At 40.9% G+C, this 27,999-nt stretch overlaps 1 protein-coding gene and 1 long non-coding RNA gene across 3 annotated transcripts in view; one reads left to right on the forward strand and one right to left on the reverse strand.

The window, feature by feature from the left end:
• The window catches only part of LOC132657566 (uncharacterized), an 8,282-nt gene extending 6,507 nt beyond the window's left edge, over positions 1-1,775 (reverse strand). Inside the window, exon 1 of the long non-coding RNA XR_009595960.1 lies at positions 1,156-1,775. This is a non-coding gene — a long non-coding RNA (uncharacterized LOC132657566). The remainder of the gene's footprint in view (positions 1-1,155) is intronic.
• The window catches only part of CSNK2A1 (casein kinase 2 alpha 1), a 57,078-nt gene continuing 30,793 nt past the window's right edge, over positions 1,715-27,999 (forward strand). The window contains exon 1 of one of the 2 annotated variants that reach the window (XM_042229960.2): positions 1,715-1,833. The gene's annotated coding sequence lies outside the window, so the exon portion shown is untranslated. Of the gene's footprint in view, positions 27,926-27,999 lie in introns of both variants that reach the window. The other variant, XM_060397007.1, reaches the window with a different exon arrangement.

The raw sequence follows: 27,999 nt of genomic DNA on the forward strand, positions 1-27,999 counted from the left end.
TCGCAGAGAGTCGGACATGACTGAGCAACTGAACTGAACTGAACTAGCGTGAGGGCACTCAGAGAGTCATTACTGTGGACTTTCAGTCCACTGAGGTCAAATGCCACAGACCTCTCTGACAGACAGAAGAGGCCCAGTAAAGGTCACAGCCACCTCCCTGAGACCACCACTGTATGTCTGCAGCTGCCACCACTCCATCCCTGATGGGAGGAGACTGTCTCTTTGACAGCAGAGGTGCCAGTCAGCTGACAGCTGTGAAAGGAGAGCTGGAGAAGGTGGGGAGGCCCATCCCCCGGGGTCAAGCAGCTATTCTGAGGCAGCTCAGGGATAAAAACAAGCACCAAAATAACCCAGCCTTCTCACCCTTGTTCTAGACCTCACACCTCTGCCCACCAAAGGTGAAGCTAACACTTGAATACCTCCCAGTAACACACACACCAGCTTTCAGCAGGGCCTGCAGGGAACAGGGTGACCATCAGACTCAGCCTTGTCCACTGGGAGATCACAGTCTAATGGAAGAAGCAGGCCACAGACGGTGAAGGACAGGGAGGCCTGGTGAGTTGCAGTCCATGGGGTCGCAAAGAGTCGGACACAACTTAGCAACTGAACAACAAAGGGAGGGAAGAACCCCAGAGAAAATGACCCTTGGATTGGTTCAATGGACATACTGAAGTTAGCCAGTCAAGGAGGTGGCAGTAACACAAGTAATTGCCAGTGCAAAGGGAGGGAGGCAACACAGAAAAGATCCAGGAACAGTCTGCAGTTTTAGTGAGTGGGAGCCGCAGGAAATTTTAATGAGAGCAGCAGAAGAGGGGGCTTGGGGCGGGGGGGGGGGGGGGGGGGGGGGCGCCGTTGGGCCTTAGGGGTGGGGAGAAAGGATGGCGGTAGTGTCCAAATTATGCATAAATTCCGTGTTAAGAGCTTGCGCTCTTTTTGGTGCACAAAGGAAAGTCTTGGGAGATGTTCAACCAAGAGGACGTCATAATCAGTTTTGCACAATAGAAAGTGCCCTGTATCTGCCTTGGGGCGGTTGCCTGGGAAAGTAGGGTGGAGAGGCAGATCGAAGAGAGAAAATATTTTATTCTGGCTAGGGCAGCTCTGGCGAGGACTCCTGTAAGAGCAGAAACTGGGTCTAAGTCTCCAGAAGGCTAGTACCGTCACTTCTCGACTCCTGCGCCATCCCACTCCTGGGGTCCAACTTTCGTTCACTTGTTCCGGAACTCGAAGTGTGAGCAGAAAAAAATGTGCTGCTGGAACCCCGAGCCTAGACGAGGGACCAGGGTAGGAGACTTCAATTCCCAAAATGCTTCGCTCTCCAGCTCTGCAGGTCGCGCATGCTTCTTTTCACGAAAGGCGGACCGGCTTGCAGACTGTAGGACTTGCCAACTGGATGAAATGCAGGAAACCTAGGGACCGCCATCTTATCTGAGGTCAAACCAATTGTACACTTAGGGGGAGGTTAGTGTTCTCTCTCTCGTCAGCTCGTACAGGTACTGCAATAAAGTTCGCTTAATTATTGCAAGTCTCCTTACTATGAGTTACGATAAGAACGCCTTCCATTTTGCGCCGCACTTCAGAACTAAACCCCTAGGGACTCAATGAGACATCCCAGCATGGCCGCACTCTGCGAGACTCCGCTGGGGGAGGAGTCGGAAGCGGTCCCTCCTCGCCTCCCGGTCGGAGGGGGGTTTCCGCTTCCGGCAGCGACGGCTGCAGCCTCGCTCTGGTCCCTGCGGCTGGCGGCCGAGCCGTGTGTCTCCTCCTCCGCCGCCGCCATATTGTCTGTGTGAGGAGAGGGGAGAGCGGCCGCCGCCGCTGCCGCTTCCACCCCAGGTACCGTGGGAGCTGCCAGGCGAGGTCGTTGTGGGGTGCGGGTGGGCCCAGACGGCGCAGCGGGGCGCGGCCGCCTCTCACGCCTCCAGCAGACTCCGGAGCAGCCCTTCGCCTTCCCCTGCCCCCCACCCTCCCCCCTCACCATCCGAGGCCCCTGCAGCTCATCGGAGAGGCCTGGGGCCACTCCCCAGGGCGGGGAGGGAGGCTTTGGGGGCAGCGGCTGACATGAGGATGGGAGCTGGCTCTCGAGTCCAGCTTATGGCCGGGGAGAGGGTTGGGCTGGGGCGGGGACTAGGGGCAACTTGGAGAAGGGGGTCGCCAGAGGGGGAAGGGAGCTTGAGGGGTGGGGCCGCAGGGGCGATGCTAGCGGAGGGTGTCTAGGGGACTGATGCCCTCAGTGTAGGCTGGGGTGGACCTTCCTGTGGAGCAGAGCTGCTGGAGTGGGGGCCTCCTAACGTCCCTCTGGGCGAGGCAGGGCTTCCCACCTGCACACTGGGGTGCAAGGTGGAGGCGACCCGGGGCGAGGTCATTGAAGATAAAGGGGAAGGGAACCGAGAAGTGGGGCAGAACGGGTGGAGTTGGAGTTAAGGTTAGTTGGGAGCTTGGGTGGAAGAGGAGAGGTACATAGAATGAAAGATGGGTTGAGTTTACGTGTTAGTTTGTGACCTTTTGAAGAGTAGGACTTTTATTTTTGTTTTTCGGTTGTGTTTTTGTTTTTGCAGCGTTGGAACATTTCTTGCCTTGGCAGGTGATGGGTGGAGCTTATGTAGTTTGTTTTTGGGAAGCAAAGTTGAGGTCAGGAGAAGTTGCTTCTTGGCTATTGCTATTGTGAGAAGGAAAGAGTTCTGGCAACGAGGTGGCAAATTAGTTGGGGAGGCCTGATTACCTTTTCAACTGCTAAATTCTATGAGAAGTGGGCGTGCGGAGAGGAAATGAAAGGAAAGCTAGAAAGGGAAGATTTTTCTAAGAGTTGGAAGAGTCCATTCCATCTAAGGAGTGGCAGTACATCTCTGGATTCCCAATTAGAAGTGCCACTGCTGTTTCCCTTTGTGACCTAACTTGTTTTTCTGTCTGTAAAATGGGGATGATGATATTTCTTAGAGGATAAGTTTGTGGTGAGTGAATAAGATAATTTGTGTCAGGTGCTTACTACAGTGCCTGGCAGGTCGTGAGTGCTCGATAGACCTTACATGTCACTTTTCTTAAAGGGCCTACTTGGTATATTTGGGGTTCCTCCAATCTAGGTAAAGTGTGTGGTCAATAATCTGACAGTAGGCAAGGCTTCAGAATATTATATTTGTAGTTGTAGTGTTTTGTTCTAAGTCACTTGGCCTAACTGTCTTGGTGGACCTTGAGCTGAAAGACCAGGACCAATGCTAGTTCTACCTCGTGGTTTTTTAAAAAGTTCACCTGCAGTTTTGCCTAGATAGGTTTGTGTCCTTCTGTGACTTTGGAATACTTGACTTTCATTTGCTGTTGGAGGAGGGTATGTGACTTAAAAAAGAATGAAAATATTTCAAGTTTGCTTAGATCAGTTTATCAACTGATTACAAAATTAGGTCACCCTGGGGTAACTTTTTAAAAAGCAAAACCCAAATAGGTCTAGTTATATCTTTTTATATGGAATACAGGAGAGAAGAGAAGCACACATTTAAGGGAGAGCAAAGGGTGAGTTCCTACCTAGTGTGTTAATTGCATAACTGTTTAGGGATGAAACAAGTATATTTTTAATCTCTTTTGCTTAGCCAGTCTCTTCCAGGGTGAGTCCTTGGTTTTACCGTTGTCTCTGTCTCTGACCATATACCTTTACTTCACACACTCTTGGAGAAGGAAATTTTCTTTGGGAACTGAGTTTAAAGCTTTACTTAGGGTTTGGAGTTGTAGTGGGCAGAGTGACCACCACCACCACCCTTAAGATATCCAAACTCTTAATTCCCGGATCTGTAAATATGTTACATGGTAAAAGGCCTTTGCAGATGCTGTTAGGGTTAAACATCTTACAACAGGGAGATTATCCTGGATTTTGTGGGTAGGCCCAATCTAATCACATGTGCCCTTAAAAACAGAGAACTTTCTCCAGCTGGGAGTCAAGCGAGATGGGGCAGAAGGGGAAATCAGAGAGAATTGAATCATGAGAGGGACTCCATTTGCTGTTGCTAGAGGGGGCCACGTGGAAAGCATGAGAAGGAATGCAGGGAGCCTCTAGTAACAAAAACCAGCCCCGGCTGACAGCCAGGAGGGAAATGGAGACCGCAGTCCTACAGCCACGAGGAACTAGAGTTGGCCAACAACCTGAGTGAACTTGAAAGTGGATTCTTCCCCAATTTCCAGCAAGGATAACACCTTGATTTTGATCTTGTGAAACCCTGAGCAGAAGACCTAGCCAAGCCCACCTAACTTCTGACCTATAGAAACTATGAGATAATAAATTTCTCTTGGTTTAAGCCACTTCGTTTGTGGTTTTGTTATGGCAGCAGTAGAACACTAGTATAAATTTTTGTACCAGAAATGGGGTACTATTACATAAAAACGTTGGAAGTGGCAGTAGAAGAGGCCAGCAGGTTTTTGAGGAGCGTGAGATAGAAAAGGCCTAGAAACAGATTGTTAGTAGAAGTAATGAGGACTCTAGTGGAAGTGAAGTATACATTGGAAACTGGAGAAAAGAGGATCTTTTTACATAGTGGCAAATAAACTTAGAATTGTGTTCTGAGGTCATGTGGAAAAGAAAACTTACAAGTGATGAACTTGGATGTTTAGCTGAGATTTCCAAGCGAAGTGTTGGTTTACTTGTAGATGTGGGTCTAACGGTGAGCTCCTGTGAAATTCACGTGAAGCTGTCTAAGTTCTTGAGCATTTTATTCTAACAGAAACAATGTCCGCTTGATTGAAAAACATAGAGTAGGAAATTAAAGGGGGCTCTCAACCACTCCCCTCCCCCAGATTTTTTTTTCACTAGTGAGAAGCAGGCTGGTAAAACTAGAGATATGAACGTGTTTCTTTTCTTTTAAAAAAGGGTGACTTAGAGGCTGGAACCAAGAGCCCAAAGAGGTAGAACTGAAGGTTACAGAAGAGATTTCCCTGGCTTTGAAACGTAATGGAGTTTGCCCACATTTTGAAACTGCTTTGGACCGATGGATCCACTTTCCCTTATATTTTGCCTGCTTTCTTTTATAGTTACATTCCATTTGAACTGGAATGTTTTTGACTATAGCCTTATGGCTGTCTCACCATTACAGATTGGGAGCAGATAACTAGTTGTCTTTTTTGGTGTTTTTTTAGAAATTGTGCTCCAGTGGGGTGCACTTCATATATTATACCCAGAGCTTCATCCACACCTGCTTTAGATGGTGAGATTGGGAGTTTTGAATTGATGAACTTTAGATGAGATTTTTGGACTTTGAGTTGATGCTTTAATGAAATAAGACCTTATGATGAATTGGCTGGTTTTTGCATTTGGGAGAGGTGTGAGTCTTTGGAGGCCATTAGGGTGGACTCTATTCCAAAGATCCTTTGGAATCTGAGTTTGTTACTGTTTTGTGGCAAAAGGGACTTTTCAGATATAACTGGTTTAAGAATTCTAACAAAATGGTTATCCTGGATTTTCTGGGTAGGTAGGTCCAGTCTGTTCACGGGAAAGTGGACAACTTTATCCAGCTAGAGTTAGATTTGAAGCATGAGAGGGACTCAACCACCGTTCCTGGAGGGGGCCACGTGGTTAGCACAAGAAGGAATGCCATCAGCACCAGCTGACAACCAGCAAGGAAACAGGGACCTTAGTCCTGTGCCCACAAGGAACCTCTTTCAGCCAGCAATCTTAATGAGCTTGAACACAGATTCCCTACCCCAGAATTTCCACCAAGGAACATAGCCCTACAGACACTATGATTTTTGGCCTTGCAGGACCCTAAGTAGAGAATCCAGCCAACCCTACCTTCTAGCTATAGAAACTGTGAGATAATAAATTGTGTTGTTTTATGTTTGTGGTAGTTTGTTCCAGCGACAATGGGAAACTAATTAGAAGAATTTTAAAAGAAAACTAGTTAGAGGGGTTTTGCTTACTTTATTTAAGAATCTTTCAGGGATTATTTTCTAGAGAACAAAGACAGTAGAGATTATTCTGTAAAGTGGGGATTTGGTCCTGGAAGACCTCTCAGAATAACGGTGCTAAGTGGAACCTAGGCTTCTTCCTAGATGTGTAAGCATCCTTACACGTCCTTACACATTTCCTAGATGTGTAAGCATGTGTCATTAGATGAAGTTTGAAGGGCCTAGATGAACAGCTTGGTAAAACAGATTCTAGAGTTCTAGGCCATTTTGGTAGAATTTCTATAAATTGATGATTCTTCCATGCCTGTTATAAGCATCCTGGATAATTCCTTCATCTTTATTAGCTGAATAAAGCATTGAGTTTATTTGACAATCCTTTAAAGATTTCCATTTTTTTAGAAGAGCTGAAAATGGGTGATTATTTTTTAGGAATTGATAACCACCTATATACAGTAGTCTGTTCTTTCACGCTTCCCACCCCAACCCAAAATTGTTACAAGGTCTTTTCTCCCTGTCATTGCTGCCCCCCTCCTTTTTTTTTTTTTTTTGGCTGATCTGGACTTTTGTTACTACCCAGACTTTTTCTAGTTGCGATACACAGGCTTCTCATTGAGGTGGCTTCTCCTGTAGCAGAGGACGGGCTCTAGGGCACAGGCTAGGTTGCCCCACAGCATGTGGAAACTTCCCGGACCAGGAATCGAACCCGTGTCCCCTGCATTGGCAGACAGATTCTCAACCATTGGACCACCAAGGAAGTCCAGTCATTGTCATTGGTCACTTGAGGTTAAGAATAAGATTTGGGGACTTGCCTGGTAGTACAGTGTATAGGAACATGCCTGCCAGTAAAGGGGAGATGGGTTCGATCCCTGGTCTGGAAAGATTCCACATGCCTCAGAGCTATGCACCATGACTGCTGAGCCTGCGTGCTGCAACTACTGAAGCAAGTGCGCCTAGACCCTGTGCTCCCCAACAAGAAAAGGGACCGCAGTGAATAGCCGACTCTCACGCCTACGAGAGAAAGCCCATGCACAGCCATGAAGACCCATAGCAGCCATAAATAAGGTTTGGGAATATGTGTATAACTAAGTCACTTTGCTGTACACCTGAAACTACTGTAACACTGTAAATCAGCTATTTCTAAAAAAGCCAATACAGTTTTAAAAAGAATTCATAATTGCAGAAAAGACTTCTGACTTTTAAGAAAGGCCTTCTTGTTGTTGTTTATCAGTATGTTACTAATTAGATACAAAAATGTGGACTCTCAACTTTAGTGAAGGGAACCTCAGAGGATGGAGGAAATAAGACAAGTTTCTCTTTGAGTTAGTTACCTGAATAGAAAGATGATTACACAATTAGAGCATTTCAGGATATGAAGGACTTTTGTGATTATCTGTTTGACTTTTAGGTTTAGAGTAAAGGAAATTGGGCCACCTGAAGGTTAAGTGACTAAACCAAGTATCTCAGTCCTACAGCTGGCCTAGAATCCTGGTCCAGGCAGTGGGGATTCGTGGCTTTAAGAATATATTCTCTGTGTACCTTGATCCTGTCCTTTTTCTATAGTTTACCTTACATAGGTTATCTCTCTGTGCCTCATTTTCCTCATGGGGTCATTGTGAGGATTGATTGAGGTAACACATAACACATTTAGCATAGCACCTAACACAGGAAGTGCCCAAAAGGTGTTAACTGTTACATTTATGATAATTGTTTTGACAACTGTTTGACATCTTTCGCATAAATATTACAGTACAATTTGTACAAGTTCAGAAACAGAATTACATGATTTGGCATTGGATTAGGTAAGGACTTACTGTTTTAAGGTAATGCTTGTGATCCTTAATTTAAAATGAGAAGCTGGATTTGATCCTTGGTCTGTCACAATTCACTGGGTGACCTGGACCAAGTTTGTTTCACAAGAATGTTCGTGCCTTCATACACCCAGATTTCCTTGAACTCCTAAAAGGGATAATTTAAAATGGTACTGTGTCATTTAGTTGTTCCTTAATATATTGAGATCTAAGCCATCTAGCTTTTCAAAGGAAAAAATTCCTCTAGAATTATTAAGAAAAAGGAACTGCTGTCATTGTAATAAATATTTACATTGGGTCATAGGCAATTGGTAGTTTCTCCAAGGTAGAGTTCAGCTGACCTACTTGTTGACCAAACTTTTTTCTCCTTTACATTATAGAAGTCAAGTGTTATCTTTTTAAAAGTTGAAGGTGAAAGAATTAATAGTATCATGCTAGGAGTGACTTTTCACTGGTTTCTACAGAGTGTGTATCTTTCAGCCTTAAACATAAGAAATGTACTTAGCAACAGTTACTATGGTGGGCAAGCTTTTATTACATTAGTGATGATAGTATTTTCTTGCATAGAAAGTATGTGTTATCTGAAGTGAGGGTTTTAGGGTTAAATACTGGGGTATACTTAGAATAATGTTTTATAATTTTATATGTGTCTTGTCTTAAATGCCTTTATATTGGTCACTTTTCTCTTTTCACACTTCTGGTCTTGTGGATTTTTCTGACAGATTTCTATTAGCTGAAACATTTTAATCTGCTTGGAAAAGTGAACACTTGAAATTTTTCTGAAGTTATGACTAATGCCCTAATGGGCATTTCTCAATTTAGCTATCTCATTAATGTTCTGTAATTTTTAAGAAAGCAACCTTGTTAAAATGAATGGATAAATTATTTTCCTTAAAGTTTAATCATGTCATATCAGAAAGTACAAAATAGCCATTTGACCTTATTAGATTTATAACCGGTGAAACGATGTTAATTCTTTCAACAAGCCGTGAGTGCCTGGTTTATTTCAGATAGGTGCTGTGCCTACCTGATCTCTAGATGGTCCTTGACCTCAAACTTAAAATTGAGTGTCATTTTGTCGTAATGTTATGTATCCTTCCGTAACTTGGCAGCTTTCTGCACTTGATTTTGGCCAAAAGGCAGAGGCTTTCTGGAGTGGTTTGTTATGAAAACTCTTACTGGCTTTGTATCTTAGGTATAGCTTCTGAAACAGCTGCAGAAATTTGGTGGGCAGTGGATTCAGGATTTCTGATTCTTGATGAAATTCTTTAACCAAGATTACTGGGGCTCAGCCATAAAAAGGAATGCATTTGAGTCTGTTCTGATGAGGTGGATAAACCTAGAACCTATTATACAGAGCGAAGTGAGTCAGAAAGAGAAAGATAAATATCGTATTCTAATGCACATATATGGAGTCTAGAAAAAATGGTACTAAAGAATTTATTTACGGAGCAGGAATGGAGAAACAGAATAGACTTATGGACATGGGGAGAGGGGAGGAGAGGGTGAGATGTATGGAAAGAATAATATGGAAACTTAACATTACCATATGTAAAATAGATAGCCAACAGGAGTTTGCTGTATGGCTCAGAAGACTCAAACAGGGTATTTGTGTCAACCTGGAGGGATGGGATGGAGAGGGAGGTTCAGAAGGGAGGGGATATATATATACCTGTGTGATTCATGTTGAGGTTTGACAGAAAACAACAAAATTTTGTAAAGAAATTGCCCTTCAATAAAAAAGAAAAAGAAGAAAAAGATTACTGGGGGAACTAAGGGAGGGAGCCAGCAGGATAGTTGGAAAAAGCTTCAGCTTTGGAATGAGACCAAGTTTGGGTTTAGTAACCAAGTTTACTTAACTCTTAAGCCTGGATTTTGTCATCTCTGCAATTGGGATAACAACTACCTTGGGCAACTTATTTATTAGCCTTTTGTTCCTTCATCTATAAAATGGGCATCAGTACTTGCCTCAGAATATTCTTGTGAGGATTAATAACTAAAGCAGCAGCTAGTTATCATAGCTCAGTTGGTAAAGAATCTGCCTGCAATACAGAAGACCCTGGTTTGATTCCTGGGTCAGGAAGATCTGCTGAAGAAAGGATGGGCTACCCATTCCAGTATTCTTGGCTTCCTTGTGGCTCAAGCTGGTAAAGAATCTGCCTGCAATGTGGGAGACCTGGGTTCGACCCCTGGGTTGGGAAGATCCCCTGGAGAAGGGAATGGCTACCCACTCCAGTATTCTGGCCTGGAGAATTTGGGTCACAAAGAGTTGGACACAGCTGAGCGACTTTCACTTCACAACTGAAAATTAAAGGAGATCATTTATAAAATGCCAGGTACCTTTTCCTTCCCTGTCAGTGAAAACTCTGTTCATTGCCGGTGCCGATACTCTTGATTCTCATTTTCTGCTGCCAGGAGTTCTTATTTTTCAGTGAGGCCTTTCGACCTGTACTTCCTGTTTCTGATGTGGCCTGTTGGATGGGTGAGGTACTGAATTGCTGCTTAGGGGTGGGTCAGTATGTAACTCATGCCCAGTGTAGATTGCCTCAGTTACTCATCTACAGTGAACATGGTCAGGGTGTTATCTAGTCTTGGTGAATCTAGGGTTCTGTTGCTTCTAGATAGAAAAGTGACTCTTTCCATCTCAGACTTGGGGAAAGTTCAAAGTTTGCTCACCTATGGACTTGTGAACCTGACATCAGAGATCTTATTCCTGATGGTTCTTTGATCACAGTTTGGGAATTAACTTGTGTATTGTGTGTTAGGGATATGTTTGGAGGAGAACTTTTTCCTGCATTAACATCTTCTGTGTGTCTTGCTCGCTCAGGTAATCCACTAACTTGCTTTCTTTGCTCTGTATTCTTAAATCATACACACACACCTTTAGGCATAGCAGAAACCTGCCTTCATCAGTCCTTACAGTCCTCTGTATATTTATGACTCTGTATAGAATGAGTGCAAATAGCCATCTGCCTTGGGAATTGTCCCATCTTTTCAAATCTGATTTTTTATACCACTGTGACATTGTGGCCAGCCTGTTCAGGTAAGAGAATAACAAAGACTCCAGATTGTCGAAACTCAAATCTCTCACCCCTCACCTTGCCTCCAAATTTAAAGAAATCCATTTCATTTTAATATTACAAATGATAGGTTCTTGTTGAATCAGTATGCAGAATTGGGGAAATAGTGTTAAATTAGTGAAGAATAATCCCTGTTTAGGCTTTGAAATAATATTTGACTTGGGTTCAAATCTGGCCTCAGTTATTTAGTAGTCCTGTGATATTTGGCAGGTTATTTATCCTCTGAATCCATGTTTATTTCTGAAATGGGAATCTACATCTAATACCATGTCTGGCTTATACGAGACATTCAAATGATAGTTATTACATACATGTATGGGTTATACTTTAGATTCCTGTAGGTCACAACGAATCTTTTGGTTCCGGAGGGTGGTGGCAAGTGGAATAGAGTAGCAGATTGGGACTTTATTTCACTGTGTTGCCTGGTAAAAAGACACAGGTAATAGCTTCTTTGCCCAACATTTATTGTATTTTATATTATTGGAAACAGTATTGTACTTCATACTTATGTCCAGTGTTTGAGGTAGAACTGTGTTAATTCAGATCAAACTGCTTGGGGATGTTTGATTTCAGTATTATTAAAGTGTAGTTGACTTATAATGTTTCAGATATACAGCAAAATGATTCAGAAATATTTGTATGTGCTAGAGTAGTATAGTGTTGGTCGCTCAGTCATGTCTGATTCTGCGATCTTATGGACTGTAGTCCACCTGATTCCTCTGCCCACGGGATTCTCCAGGCCAGAATACTGGAGTGGGTAGCCTTTCCCTTCCCCAGGAGATGTTCCCAACCCAGGGATCAAACCCAGGTCTCCCACAGTGCAGGCAGATTCTTTTACCAGCTGAGCCACAGGAAAGCCCAAGAACACTGGCGTGGGTAGCCTATCCCTTCTCCAGGGGATCTTCCCAACCCAGGAATCAAACCGAGGTCTCCTGCATTGCAGGCGGATTCTTTACCAACTGAGCTATCAGAGAAGTCCTTGTTAGGATTATATCAGGTGTTATTGTGAAATTTATATTCCAAATTCAGACCCGTAACAGGATCTAAAAAAATTTACACTGTTAGCTTTGAACCAGGTAGTTTTCTTGCTTTTCAGTGTGCTCTTGGGATCTTGGAATTTGAGGGTTGGAGTGGGTATGGCGAACTGTCAAGGAGCTAAATTGTTAACATTTTTACCTCTGTATTTTTCCCAAATTGAAAAAATAAAACACCATTACTTATGGCGTTAGTTTAATAGATGAGGGAGAATCATTTTGAAATAGAGGAAAGAAGATCGCTTCATTTAATCTTCATTTATTTCCACCATTGACCTGTTTTCTTTTGGGTTACTTTCAAGCTATAGGGTTAGGAGGTTTAGGTTGTGCTTATTGTTTTGGTTTTCTTGTGCCAGCGACCTCTGAATGGATGACCTCCCAGAAGAAATGGTAGTATATTAGTGAACTGTACTTGAAAGCTGTGAAAGATGAATTGTGTATCTCTTAAAATAAAGGAGCACTAAGAAAATAGTTTTCTCAGCCTACTGCATGGATTTTGACAATTCAGCTCATGATCTCTTTAGTTAAATCAGAATTTTTCAGCCAATGGACTATGTCAGGGAGAGTTACAGATATGCTGAGATTCTGGTCCCCTCAGACTTCAGGCCATTTGGGCAGAGTACAGGGCCTCCAAACCAGTGACCTTAAGTCCAAAAGTCTTGATCATTTATCCATTATTACAAATACTACTCTTTGTGTTTTGAGTTTTTAAAAGGCTGCGTGTAAGTGCTAGTTGAGAAAGTTCAGTAATTGAGTGTCTTAACAGTTTTAAGGTTCGAGGGGATGCCTATCTGAAAATAGTCTTGATTATAAGTTTAGAAAAGACCATTTTAAAGTGTATCTTTCTGATCCTCAAGCAGTTTCCTTTCCACATATAATTCAGGGGTTATACTTTAAAATGTGAGACTAAACGATTAGAGTTTGGGCACTTGTGAAGAAATATGAGTTCTTATTTGTTTAAGCAATAATGTGAAGCAAAACAAGTTCCCTTGTATAAAATTGGTGTCCTCATCTGACTCTGAATGTCACTGTATCTTTTCTGGGAACTGACACTTTGTTAATCATTCATCAGGCATGGGTCTCCTGCTTTAACATAAATTGAAACCTAGGATACATTGTCTTCCCCTCTTCCTTTCGGAAATACGGGATATACTAGCTTAAAATTTTTAATTGTTTAATATTTATGTAAATTATTAAGTTAGCCCCCCCCCCCCCCCTTTTTGACCGTGCTGTGCAGCCTGCAGCCTCTTCCCAACCAGGGATCAAACCTGTACCCTCTGCAGTAGAAGCATGGAGTCCTAACCACTGGACCACCAGGGAATTCCCATCAAGTTAACTTTTAAAAATTGATATTTTGCAGTGTTAAAAATATACCTCTCCTTTTGTCTAACTTAGCAATTCTTAATTCTGCTGGGGTTTACAGATTTATCTGAGCCTGTAGTGAAAGCTACAGATCTTTATTTCAAAAAATGTACTGTACATGCTACTTTGTATTACTTTAGGGAATTCATGGATCTCCAGTCTCATTGATGAATTCCAGTTTGAAATAATTTGTTTAGTCCAAATAACAGTTTCCCCTTTTTATTATTTTTAATACAGTAACATTTGTATGGTTATCATTTTTCACAGTATTTTTAAAATTGAAATATAGTTAATTTACAGTGTTGTGCCAATCTCTGCTGCACAGCAAAGTGACTCAGTTTTACATACGAGTGCATTCTTTTTTTTTTTAATATTCTTTTCCATTATGGTTTATCCCAGGAGATTGGATATGGTTGCCTGTGCTATACAGTAGGAGCTTGTTTATCCATTCTAAATGTTGTAGGTTGCATCTACCAACCCCAGATTCCCAGCCCATCCCTCTTCCTTCCCCTCTCCTCCTTGGCAACCACAAGTCTGATCTCTGTAGCCATGAGTCTTTCTCTGTTTTATAGATAGGTTCAGTTGTGCCATATTTTCGATTCCACATACAACTGATGTCATACGATATTTGTCTTTCTGACTTACTTCACTTAGTTTTAATAATCTTGCATCCATGTGGCTGCCTATGTCATTTTTATGGCTGAATAGTATTCCATTGTATATATATGTACTACATCTTCTTTATCCCTTCATCTGTTGATTGACATTTAGGTTGTTTCCATGTTTTGGCTATTTTGAATAGTGCTGCTATGAATATAGGGTTGCATATATCTTTTTGAATTACAGTTTTGTCCAGGTATATGCCGGGGAGTAGGATTGCTAGATCATTCTATTTTTAGTTTTCTAAGAAACCTCCATACTGTTTTCCATAATGACTGTGTCAAACCTACCTTTGATACTTATGTTTCCACCTATAGGGTAGGAGGGTTCCCTTTTCTTCACCCCCTCCAGCATTTGTTATTTGTAGACTTTTTAATGATGGCCATTCTGACCAATGTGAGGTGGTACCTCATTGTAGTTTTGATTTTCATTTCTCTAGTAATTAGTGATGTTGAGCATCTTTTCATGTATCTACTGGCCATCTGTAGGGCTTCCCACCTGCTAATGCAGGAGACATAAAGATATAAGTGCGATCCCTGGGTTGGGAAAATTCCTTGGAGGAGGACATGGCAACCCACTCCAGTATTCTTTTCTGGAGAATCCCATGGACAGAGGAGCCTGGCAGATTACAGTCCATAGGGTCGCAAAGAGTCAGACACAACTAAAGCCACTTAGCATGCACACATGCTCTAGCCACTGGTGTGTCTTCTTTGGAGAAATGTCTGTTAAGGTCTGTTTGGTTTTGCTGTTGTTGAGTTGTATGAACTGTTTGTATATTTTGGAGATTAAGCCCATTTCGGTTTGTATCATTTGCAAATATTTTCTCCCATTCCTTAAATTGTCTTGTCATGTTTTGTTTTGGTTTGGTTTTTCAGTTTCTTTTGTTGTTGTTTTCCTTTGCTATGCAAAGTCATACGTTTGATTAGATCCCATTTTTGTTTTTATTTCTTTTGCCTTGGGAGACTGACCTAAGAAAATACTGGTACAATTCATGTCAGAGTATATTTTGCCTTTATTTTCTTCTAGAAGTTATTTTATAGAGTTGTGTCTTACATTTAAGTCTATAAAGCATTTTGAATTTATTTTTGTTCATAGTGTGAGGTTGTGGTCTAACTTCATTGAATTACTTTCCCAGCACCATTTGCTGAAGAGACTGTCTTTTTTCTATTTTATATTCTTGCCAGCTTTGTCAGGGATTAATTGGCTGTAGGTGTGTGGCTTTATCTCTGGGCCCTATTCTGTTTCATTGATCCATACGTCTGGTTTTGTATCAATACCACACTGTTTTGATTATTGTAGCTTTGTAGTATTGTCTGCTTCCCTGTGGCTCAGACTGCAAAGAATCTGCCTGTAAAGCAGGAGACCCGAGTTCAGTCTCTGGGTTGGGAAGATCCCCTAGAGAAGGGAATGGCAAGCCACTCCAATATTCTTGCCTGGAGAATCCAGTGGACAGAGGCAGGCTACAGTCCATGAGGTCACAAAGAGTTAGACACAACTGAGCGACTAACACATACATACATATGCACATATATAGTATTGTCTGCGGTCTGGGAGAATTATGCCTCTTGCTTTGTTTTTCATTGCTTAGGTGTCACAGTATCCAACAGATATTTTCTGCATGGTATTCTGTATGTCAGCTTCTGTGATAGCTTCTGCGGACGCACAGGCAATATTCTCTGCCTTTGAAGCTTTGTTTAGCTAGGGCGACAGAGGTGTAAACAGTACAGTGACAGTGCTAAATGGAGGAGATAAGCAAAGTATGCTGTTGGAGTACAGAGGAAGGGGGGGTCTTGATCATTGAAAATTTTCTATAAATCTCGTCAGTTCTGTATTTTCTAATTGGCCGAAAACATACTGCGAACTACTCCATGGTTTTTGTTTTTTAAGCTCTAATTGAACTAGTAATGGAAACTAAATCAAGGAGCAAATGGTCTTAAATTGAGAGCTTAAATGGGCTTATTACTGTTGCATCTGATCATGCTGAACATTTTCTTTGCCCGTATTTTTCCCTAGTTATCTTTTTAAAATAGTTTAAAATTTATTTGTAAATTTATATGTTTAGTATAGTTCAGGGGTTGCTAATCGAAATACCTGCAGGAGTCAGGCCAGCAAGATAAATGTGTAGAATTGTCCAGCTTTACCTATGGTATCTTTGACTGCATAATCACGGTCAGCAGAAAGTGATGTGGTCAGTGCAGGAATGCAGAATCATTGTTACCGAAAAGACAGACCTACCTACCTTTTCTCATTTCTTCTTATAAGAAACAACATTAATTTGGTTTTTAGTGTTGGCAACCAAGTCACACTTAAAAATACTAATTATTTATCACGAAAATCTTTTACACATAATTCAACTTAATAGCTGATTCACTTTTTAAAAACACTGTGGAAAATTTGCATATAATGTTCATAGCGGCATTAGTCATAATGTCCGTAAAGTAAAAACAAATGTCCATCAACTGATGACTGGATGAACAAAATGTGGTAAATCCTTACAGTGGATTCAGCCGTAAAAAGGGATGAACTATTGTAAAGCTACATCATGAATGAACCTTGAAAACATGCTAAATGGAAGAAGCCAGGCACTTAGGGTTATGTATTGTGTGATTCTGCTTTTATGAAATGTCCAGAATAGGCAAATCTGTAAAGACAGAAAGTGGATGAATAGTTGTTAAGACGTGGGGGGCGGGGTGGGGGGTTATTAGGAGTGACTACTATGGGACGTTTGTTTTCTCTGGAGGTGAAGGTAATCATATGGTGGTGACAGTTGCATGTTAAAAACATCAGAAAAACCACTGAGTTGTGCACTTTTAAATGATTGATGTGATGTGTGCATTTTATCTCAGCTTTAAAAACTGAGCGAAAAGAGACTGTGTGAGCTAAATAGAGTATATATGTTTGCTATAAAACAGAATGAATAGGTTTTGAATCTAGACAGAATATTTTAAAATCACTTGCCCTCTGTGACATTGTAAAAGTTGTTCAGATTCACCTACTGTAACATGGGAAAGGTATTACATAGGTCTTGGGCTTCCCTGGTGACCCAGCTGGTAAAGAATCCATCTGCAGTGCAGGAGACCTGGATTCGATCCCTGGGTTGGGAAGAACTCCTGGAGAAGGGAATGGCCACCCACTCCAGTATCCTTGCCTGGAGAATTTCATGGACAGGAGCTTGGCAGGCTACAGCCCATGGGGTGACAAAGAGTTGGACACGACTGAGTGACTTTCACTTTCACTGGACTTGTTATTTTCAAAAGTGATCATTTTAAATCCCAAGAAACAGTACAGGTATAGGCATTCACACTTCTTTAGATTTGGAAGCTGGATAGATAAAGTTTGCTGTCCTGTTTCCAACCTGTTTGTTTTTGGCAAGTCTAGGACAACCCACCCTATGTTTTATTGCTTATTGATGATCTGCAAGAAGTATGATTGTCTCCTAGGTAACCTACCTCCATGATAGTAAAGGAGGGAGAGGGAGAGACTGCTACTCCTTATATCCTGCAGTTTCCTCAGTGAAGTCGGATAGGTTAAATGGCAGTCCCAGAGCCATATTTGATCTTAATGGCTCAAGTGTTCCTGTTCTTTCTACCACCTCATGAAGCCTTATAAATCCAAGTTCATGTTTTTCAGTAACAGAGTGCTATATTGTTTCTATAGTTCTGTCAAGGATACTCATCACATGGGTAAGTTACATGGCCTCATAAAAGCTCATGGCTCTAAAGAAACATCTCCCACACATATTGACTAAATTCATATCTCATTGGGATATGACTGTTTTACCTCTGGTGTTAGTGATGTGTGTGATAAAATTTACATGTAAGACTGAAGAGCAACTTTAAAATCAGCTACAGATCAAATATCCAGTATACAGCCAAACTACGTTTCTCAGTGTTGAAAAGGAGCAGATCCATATGCAAACAGGTTTGATTTTCGCCAATATATTGTCTGTTACTGTCTTAATATCAGTTAATCAAATATTCATAAAACATATTCAGCATGACTTAGGCACAGTGATAAATAAAAAGTGTTATAGAAATATTAAGCTATGCAGTAGGGAAACATTAGGATGGAAAGGAGGTTGAAAACTGATAGCCAGTTATCATACTGATTGAAATGGAAATGGCTAGATATTCAGGATTTTCATTTCTTTTTGTATCAGCTTTGCTAAGTCTTTTTCCTCCCAATATTTCAGATTTGTCCCTCGTGTTATCCTATGTTTTAGGATACGGCATATGATAGGATTTTCCCTTAAAAAAAATTTTTTTTTAATTGATATACAGTAAAACTGATTTCCTTTCTGTGTGTTAGTCACTCAGTCATGTCCAACTCTTTGCAACTCCATGGACTGTAGCCTGCCAGGCTCTTCTGTCCATGGAATTCTCCAGGCAAGAATACTATAGTGGGTGGCCATTCCCTTCTCCAGGGAATCTTCCCAACCCAGGGAGCAAACCCAGGTCTCCTGCTTTGCAGGCAGATTCTTTACTGTCTGAGCCACCAGAGAAGTAACCACCATCACAACCAAGACACAGAACAATTATATCACCTCTCTATATTACCCAGCCTCCCAGCCCTATTCTCTGGCAACCACTATTCTATTTTCAGTTATTATAGTTTTGTCTTGTTGAGAATGTTAGATAAATTGAATCAGGCAATATATAATATTTTGAAAACTGTCTTCTTTATTGCTTTTGAGATTCATTGAAATTATGTATATCAGTGGTCAGTTCCTTTTTATTGTTAAGTAGAATACCACTGTATGGATGGACAACAGTTTGCTTATCCATTTAAGATTTTTTTGGTGATTATGAGTTGAGCTGCTATAAATGCACTTGTATAGGCTTTATGGTAGGGTTGCCAGGTTATATGAAAATTTGTAACTTTCTAAGAAACTGCCACACTGTTTCCATAAGGGCTTTGCTGTACTAGTTTGCATTCCCACTAGCAGTATAAGAAGAGTATTCAGTTGTTCCCTATCTCTCTAGCACCTAGTAGTGTCTGTATTTAACTTGTAATTGGAAATAATTTTAGACTTACAAGAGTTGCAAAGATAGAATCCTCACATACCCTTCACCCAGCTTCCCCTAATGTTAACATATCACATAACCTGACACTTTATTAAACTAAGAAATTAACACCGATACAATACTGGTAATTAAATTGTGGACTCTATTTCGATTTTTAACAGTTATGTCCTTTTTCTTATATTTTCTCTGACTCAATCCTAGAATCACCCATTTCTCTAAAGAGCTCCCATTCCTTTTTATTGGAGAAAGGTATTGAGAAACCAAGGTTTGGACACTACTTATTCTTGTTGCTACTCATTAGCACAGCTTCTAGGTGCTCTTAGTGGACAGATTTCGGAATTTGCAACCAGTAATGTCCACTCTTTGTCATGGACAGTTGTGTGGGTTTTGAGAATACTTAAGAGTAACAAATTCATAGTAAACAGAACAGTAGCATTTCCATGTGTTGGTCATTCCTGGTTTTTTTAGTATGTCATATTGGAAACATACAATATCTAGCTTTTTGGATCTGGCTCTTTTACTTAACAAAATATATTTAATATTCATCCATGTTGTACAGATCAATAACTTATTTTCCATTGTGTGATTATACACATACCATTTGTTTATCCATTCACCTCTTAGACATCTTGGTGGTTTCCCTTTTTTTTTTTTTTGCAATTATGAATAAACTTGCTGTCTACATTTGTATACAGGTTTTTGTATGAACATACATTCACTTGAATAAATACCTGGGGGGGGAATGCTGAGTTTACGGTTAAGTGTTTATGTAACTTTGTAATCAGTGACCAAATTTTTCCAAGGTTCCTATACCATGTTGCAGTCTCATCAGAAGTCAGTCAGTTTCTGTTGCTCTAATTTAGTTCCTGTTACATCCTCACCAGCTTTTGGTGCTGTCGTTTGTTTTTAATGTGACTATTCTAATGTATAGTGTATCTCACGGTTCTGTGTGGTTGCACTGGGTTTTCATTGCTACATGCGGGCTTCCTCTAGTTGTGTCGGGGGCTGCTGCTCATTGCCGTGCGCAGGGTTCCCATTGCCTAGGCTGCTCTTGTCGCAGCGCACGGGCCCTAGGTGCATGGGCTTCAGTAGCTGCAGCACGTGAGCTCAGCAGTTGCGGCATGTGGGCTTTGGTGCTCCACAGCATGTGGGGTTTTCCTGGAGCGGAGATCGAACCTGTGTCCCCTGCATTGGCAGGTGGATTCTTAACCACTTGACCATCAGGGAAGCCCTGAAATTGGCTATTTTTAAAATATTCTGTTCCCTGCAGATAGTCTGAAGTTTATTTCATTTCTGTAAGGGTAGTCAATGTAGTTGTTTCCTTGAGTCTAAGATCAAAAGTCTTGTAGGTTTTTTTTTGTTATCTGTTCTTTTTCTGCTAGTTCTTACTCTGTTACAAGCTGGATGTTGTGTTTGAAAAATTATTTATAAGATTCATTTGAAGCCCATAGCAAGGTTCTTTTCTCCACAGAGAACTTGCTCGTGTTGGGTATCTGTGGACACAGGTGATCTAGAGGTCACCTTAAAACAGGCTTCACCGAAGATATTCCCTCTGTAGATAGGACTGTAACTCTTCCCTGGATCTTTTACTTCCTGTTCACTTCTGCCCTAAGATTGTGACTCTCAAGTCTCAGCCTATTGTGACAAACGTCTTTATCCTCCTCCTTCCCTCCTCCCTCCCATTTATTTATATACCTGTTTACTAATAAATATCTATTCATTATTTATTATGACTCCTTACCTTGTCAGAACCCTGGGGCTTTGCTTTCTGTCAGAACAGTGTTCTAATTTTAGGGGATCAAACAAAGACCCTTGGGGCATCCTTGTTTGCTTTCTTCTCTGAGTTCTCGTTTTCTCTTCACTTTTGGCTTTTTGCTTGTTTGTCAGATGTAAAGAACAGGCTTGTGGACACAGTGGGGGAAAGAAGGAGTGGAATGAATTGTGAGAATAGCATGGAAACACGCACATTACCCCCTGTGTAAAATAGACAGCAAGTGGGAATTTGCTGTTTGACACAGGGAGCTTAACCCAGTGCTGTGTGACAGCCTTGAAGGTGGAATGGGGAGGGAGGTGAGGGCGTTGTTCAGGAGGGAGGGGACATATGTATACCTATGGCTGATTCACGTTGATGTATGGCAGAAACCAACACATTATTATAAAGCAATTATTCTCTAATTAAAAACAATTAAGTGAGACAGATGAGCAAAGGAAGAGGCAAGTGGTGGGGGGAGGGGGGGTGTTAAAGCTGTTCTCTTTGGTTCTCAGTAGGAAACTTCACCTAGTCTGCCATTACTGAAAACAGGAGTTACCTGCAAAAACCTTGATTTCTTATTTTTAAAACTGAGAAGCAATCACACTTTTAAGGATCATCTGCATACCCTTTCTAGGCATTTTCCTTTGTGACCTTGGCACCTCTACAGTAGAACTGATTTGTTTGAGGAGGAGAAAAGGAAAGAGAATGAGATCTCAAGTGCAGTGGTTGTGGATTAATCATTGTTTCAGGACAGAGGAGAGAGGCACACACAGTAACAGTGGGGTAGAGTGCACTAGATCAGATATTAAAAGATTGTTGATCTGATATGCTTCTTATAGAGGACTGCAGGGTGTGCCAGCTTTTGGTCATTTGGGGATACAAATTACAGTCTTTAAAATTCCTAACTTGCTTAAAGAAGGGCTTTGTGATTTCTTGTTTTGGTGTTTTTCATCTGAATAATTGCTGTGCATCCTTCAAAACAGAGTATAGGTGTTATTTCTTCCCTGACTGCTTTTCCCAAACATTGAGGTACTCCGCAGATGTTTATTGAATGCACGGTAATGGGTTGGTGGTTGACTTGAGTTCCCTTCAATTCCTGCAAGAGCACCCTGACTTTATTCTTTCAAGTTCTGATTGCTTGTGATTGTAATGGTCTGTTTGGACAGACCATTACAATGGTTGGAGGGCAGAGTTACTTTCTCTTTATTCTCTAGGGCCTAGAGAAAAGACCCCTTCCTGTCAATCAGGCATGTTTCCTGGTACATAGTAAGTATTAGATAAATGCTTAATGAGTGAACATTCTGCCCTTGATGTGAAAGGAGTAGATAATTGGAAATTAAGAGCAACTGTGGACATTTGAAACAAGTAATTTTGTGTAGTATTAACTACTTTAGGCTCTTTTGGTGTTCATTTGGCCTTCTAAACAGTGCCACTTTGAAAAGAGGGAAGGACAGGTTTGTATGACTAAATGTTTGCTTTTGCTTCTACAGGAAGGCAAAAAACATACTCATAGATTGTTCTGCAAAGCCTCTCACTAGTTTATGCTGCCTGGTGGCTGAGAAGAGGTCATTCTCTGCCGCTGCTTCAAGGTGTTTTTTCCTCATACAGCGGCTTTCCCTCTAAACGAGGAGTCCTGAGTCATGTAGCCAATGCGGTGTAGGCACATTCCTCATTCTTTACGGTGGAGCTCATCTTTGTCCTGTCTGGATGAGTATGAGCTATTGTTTGTTCACCGTGGTTGATCTAGGGATGGAAAGGGCAATTTTAATTTTTTTTAAGATGGAGACCATCAGTAAGTATTAGGGTTAAAAGACCTAGAACTGTTTCATGGCTTGAAAATTGTTGAAAGTTTCAGGATAATCTTTTCCAGTTCTCATACTAGAAAATTTATCCATAAAAATATATTTAGCGCAAATAACTGATTAGACTTATGCAGTTTTCTGATATTGGACCATTTACTAAGCCTATAATTTTCTTTTTTAGTTACCAGATTGAAAAACAGAAATCACATGGAGTAGAAGAGATTAGAGGGAGAGACTGGCTGAAGAGGGCAAAAGGAATTTTTATTGAAATTAATTAGTTCTGTTAAATTTATGTCAATAAACTTATGATTTTGCCAGTACATATTTTAGCCTGATGATTTAATGACGTTTTCATTTCCTTGCATTTTATTAAAGAATAGGTCAATCCAAGCCATGTAATTGGCCTTGGTTGCAAGTGTAGTCTGACTTTAGTAGGGAAACTTTTGTTGACAGGATAATTTTTCATAGTTGATTAATTGGCTTTTATTAGGCTAAACTTTGAACAGACAAAACTTAGCCATGTCTTCAGTTAGTCTGAGGGCTTTTAAAATAGAAGTGATCTGAAATTATTAACCACAAAAGTTGCATGTATTATGCTTTACATGGGGACAGTGAAGACTAAGTAAGGTCATTTAAAATAGAAATTGAAAGGTGATGCTTCTTCTGTAAGTTATATATTTTTTAAGGTACACTTGATGGTGAGTGGTAGATAGGAGAATTGACCTACAGAACTCAAGCAGTTTCCCTGACTTTTCAGATAAGCCATTGTAAAAATTGCTAAACTAAATTTCTTAGTATTCTTTTAATTCTAATTGTTGTGTAAGAAAAAGACAAATTTTAACTGTGGCCCTGTTATTTGATAGAAAAAGCTGTATTGGGGAGGACGAGAGAATGGAAGGAAGAATTACTCAAGAGCCCTTGAGTTAATCTTTTAGTTTTCCTAGCTATGTACCAGATGACCTGAAGTGTTTAAAGGTACACTGCATTTTGGAGGCAACTTCATTTATGTTTCAGTTTTTGGATAAAAAACCAACATTGATTTAATTGATGAATAATATTTACTGAACATCCTACAAAATGCAGTGCCTTGGGCTGGGTACTGTAATGTAAAAAGATGGATTAGACAATGAATCTTGACTTCAAGGAGTTAAAGGTCTAATAAGGAAATTAAAGTTTGAAGACTACCATATGATGTAGAAAGTGGTAAGTTCAATAGGAATGTAAAGACACCTTGAAGGCCAGTCATCTGGGCTTTGAATCCCAGCCCATCTCTACTGGATGGTCTTGGTAAAGCTGCTGAATTTACTTAGGCTGTTTTCTTACCTGTAGATTAGGAAAAGAAATGCCTGCCACATAGAATTCTAGGGGAGAGGTGGGGGGTAGATATTTTTTGTTTGTTTGTTTGTTTGTTTGTTTTCTAAGGGGGGTAGATATTTTAAAGCTGGAAAACTTTTAGCTCCAGACTTGTAATACCTAATTGCCTGTTCAGTTCTCTTTTTAACATGTCAAAGAAGCATTTTAACCTCACGAACCTTACGTTCAAAACCTGACTTGTGAGCTGTCTGTTCAAAACCTGACTTGTGAGCTGTCTTCCAGAATGTTTTCTATCTCCCTGAATGGCATCAACAGTCTCTATAGCCAGACATCTGAAAGTCACTTCCACTCCTTACGTCATTAATCCAGTCCACCCAGAGCTGTTGATTTTACACCATAAATTTTGTTCGTCTTAATTAGTTCTTTTATCTCCATTGCTACCACCATAGGTCAGGCTTTCATCATCTCTCTCACATAGGTTACTGTTGATAACTTTTCTGTTTCCCCAAATGTATTCTCTCTGTCTGTCTCACACCAGCCAGAATAAACTTACTCAAAATGTACATACAGGTCTCTTGTCTGCATAAAACTCTTCAATGAATTTCCATTGTCCTTAATCTGTAGGTAAAATCTTAAAGGCATATTCATCTCACCCTGTTCTGCCGTGCTCATTATTATATTCCCACAGGCTGGCACAGTACTTTTTCATAGTAGATGCTCATATAGTTAAAGGGGTGAACAAAGGAAGAAATGTCTGAAAGAACCAAATCTGTAGTTGAGAGATTTAGCTCATCCCTGTATTTCCTTCTTGTTAGGCTGCACGTAAATGTTGTTCAGTTGCTAAATCGTGTCCGATTCTTTGCAACCTCATGAACTGGAGCATGCCAGGCGTCCCTGTCCTTCACTGTCTCCTAGAGTTTGCTCATACTCATGTCCATAGAGTTAGTGATGCCATCCAACCATCTCATCCTCTGTTGCCTCTTTTCCTTTTGCCCTCAGTTTTTCCCAGTATCAAGGTCTTTTCCAATGAGTCCCAGCATCAGGTGGCCAAGGTATTGGAGCTTCAGTATCAGTCCTCCCGGTGAATAGTCAGAGTTGATGTCCTGTAGGATTGACTGGTGGTTTTGTTTGTTTGAACCCTAAATTAGTTATTTTTATTTATTTTATTTTTGGCTCTGCTGGGTCTGTGGTATGGCACACAGGGTTAGTTGCCCCACAGAATGTGGGATCTTCCCAGACTAGGGATGGAACCTACATTCACTGCATTGGAAGGCAGATTCTTAACTCCTGTGTCACCAAGGAAGTCTTAGGATTGACTGGTTGGTTCTCCTTGCTGTACTCTCAAGAGTCCTCTCCACCACCACGGTTCAAAAGCATCACTTCTTCAGCGCTCATGCTTCTCTGTGGCCCAACTGTTACATCCATACGTAACTACTGGAAGAACCATAGCGTTGACTAGACAGACCTTTGTCAGCAAAGTGGTATCTCTGCTTTATGTTGTCTAGGTTTGTCAGAGCTTTTCTTCCAAGGAACAAGGGTCTTTTAATTTCATGACTGCAGTCACCATCCCCAGTGATTTTGGAGCCCAGGAAAATAAAATCTGTAAACAGTTTCCAGTTTTTCTCCATCTATTTGCTGTGAAGTGTTAGGACTGGATGCCATAATCTTAGTTTTTTGTATGTTAAGCAAGCTTTTTCACTCTCTTCTTTCACCTTCATCAAGAGGCTATTGAGTTCCTCTTCACTTTCTGCCATTAGAGTGATATTTTCTGCATATCTGAGGATGCTGCTTCTCCTGGCAGTCTTGATTCCAGCTTGGAATTCACTGAGCCCAGCATTTTGCATGATGTACTCTGCATATAAGTTAAAATAAGCAGTGTGACAGTATACAGCCTTGACATACTCCTTTCCAAGTTTTGAACCAGCCCGTGGTTCCATGTCTGGTTCTAACCATTGCTTCTTGACCTACATACAGGTTTCTCAGGAGACAAATAAGGTGGTCTGGTATTCCCATCTCTTAAAGAAATTTTCACACAGTCAAAGGCCTTATTGTAGTCAATGAAGCAGAAGTAGATGTTTATCTGGAATTCCCTTGCTTTTTCTGTGATCCAACAGATACTTGCAGTTTGATCTCTTGTTCCTCTGCCCTTTCTAAATCTAGGTTCTACATCTGGAAGTTTTTGGCTCGTGTACTGCTGAAGCCTAGTGTGAAGGATTTTGAGCATTACCTTACTAGCATGTGAAATGAACACAGTTGTACAGTTGTAGTTTGAACATTCTTTGGCGTTGCCTTTCTTTGGGATTGGAATAAACACTAACCATTTGCAGTCCTCTGGCCACTGCTGAGTTTTCCAAGTTTGCTGACATATAGAGTGCAGTACTTTAACAGCATCATCTTTTAGGGTTTGAAATAGCTCAGCTGGAATTCCATCACTTCCACTAGCTTTATTCATAATAATGCTTTATAAGGCTCACTTGACTTCACTTTCCAAGATGCTCGACTCTGATGAGTGACCACATCAGAGGTTATCCAGGTCGTTAAGACCTTTTTTGTGTAGTTCTTCTGTGTATTTTTGCATGAAATGTTCCCTTGGTATCTCTGATTTTCTTGAAGAGATCTCTAGTCTTTCCCATTCTGTGTTTTCCTCTAATTCTTTGCACTGTTCACTTAAGAAGGCTCTCTTATCTCTCCTTGCTCTTCTGCATTCAGTTGTATATATCTTTCCATTTCTCCTTTGCCTTTCACTTCTTTTCTCAGCTATTTTTGTAAGGCCTCCTCAGACAGCCATTTTGCCTTTTTACATTTCTTTTTCTTTGGGATGGTTTTGGTCACCGGCCCCTGTACAGTATTATGGATCTCTGTCCATAGGTCTTCAGGTACTCTGTCTACCAGTTCTAATCTCTTGAATCTGTTCATCCCCTCCACTGTATAATCATAAGAGATTTGACTTAGGTCATAGCCGAATGGCTTAGTGGTTTTCTCTGCTTTCTTCAATTTATGCCTGAATTTTGCGATAAGGAGTTCATGATATGAGCTACAGTCAGCTCCCGGTCTTGTTTGGCTGACTGTATGGAGCATGTGAATATCCATACATACTTACAGAGGTGCAAGTGAAGTAGTATTTCTGAGTAGAATAATGTTTATCATCTTTTTTCCATCCTCTTTACTCCATTCCATCACCTTCCCTCACCCCTCCTTGTACCATTTCACTTATCTGAAGTTGCTGGGCTGTGTGGTTCAAAAATACACACATGCACACGCCCCCATTTCCTTCTCCCCACATAAGGCCTTCTCCCCACGAAGGCCAGCTATTTAAAATTCATGTGAATGACTCTTACTCTAAGCAGATTACTCGGTATGCATGACAATAAAGTAAAGTACCGCTTTGGGTTGCTGCAAAACAACCATTTGTCCTCCCAGTGGAGGATCAAATTCCCCTGTTCATAAATTAGGTCCCTGTTGATAAGGCACAAAGCTGCAAATGTCAGTTAAACAGGTATTTGAGGATCTCAGGAGTTTTATTAGTGAATAGTCTTCCTCTGCTCTTCTCAGAGAATACGAAGGCTATATGAGAGCCGAAGACTTGGTGGTAAGAGCGGGATTGATATTTGGTCTATTAAAGGAGTTGGGGAATATTTTCCATGTGAGTCAGATGATTTCCATGGAGAAATGAGTCTCATTTTGTAATGGCGTGTCCACCCATAAATTGGCCCTCAGAGGCTGGGAGTTAACCTCAACTCCTATAATTTTTGTAAGTGAAGTGAAGAAAACTAAAATTGAAGACCACAGCCTTTTAAGGCCAGGCTTCTGCTTATTAGTTTTCACAACAATGGTAGAGTAATCATTTAATGTTAATTTACATTGTATTTGGTGTTTCTGAGCCCTTTTTAGAAGAACATCTCACTTGAGCAAGTGCAATTAGACAGGTTTTATAAGTGATGAATCAAAGCTGCAAGAAGCCCAGTAGAGGTCCTGCAGCCAATTAGGGATTTGAACCTAGGACTTGACTGCTTGTTTCATCACCCTATTGCATCTAATCCCAGTTATTAAATTTGTGCTGGTTTTGTAAACTTGTTAAGTTCATAGGGGAAGAGCTTTGAGATCCACAGTTAAAGGTCGTCTTATATCAGGTATAGAATATCAACAGAAAGAATAAATTTTGAAGGAATATAGAGACTGAAGAGGAAGATACTGTTGCAGAGAAGAAGGTAAGAATTTAACAGTATCTAGTGTCATAATTCATTAATTCCCGGGATAGTATTTCTTCTGGCTGCTGCTGTCT

The sequence above is a fragment of the Ovis aries genome, chromosome 13 (assembly GCF_016772045.2).
Source record: "Ovis aries strain OAR_USU_Benz2616 breed Rambouillet chromosome 13, ARS-UI_Ramb_v3.0, whole genome shotgun sequence".
Lineage (NCBI taxonomy): Eukaryota > Metazoa > Chordata > Mammalia > Artiodactyla > Bovidae > Ovis > Ovis aries.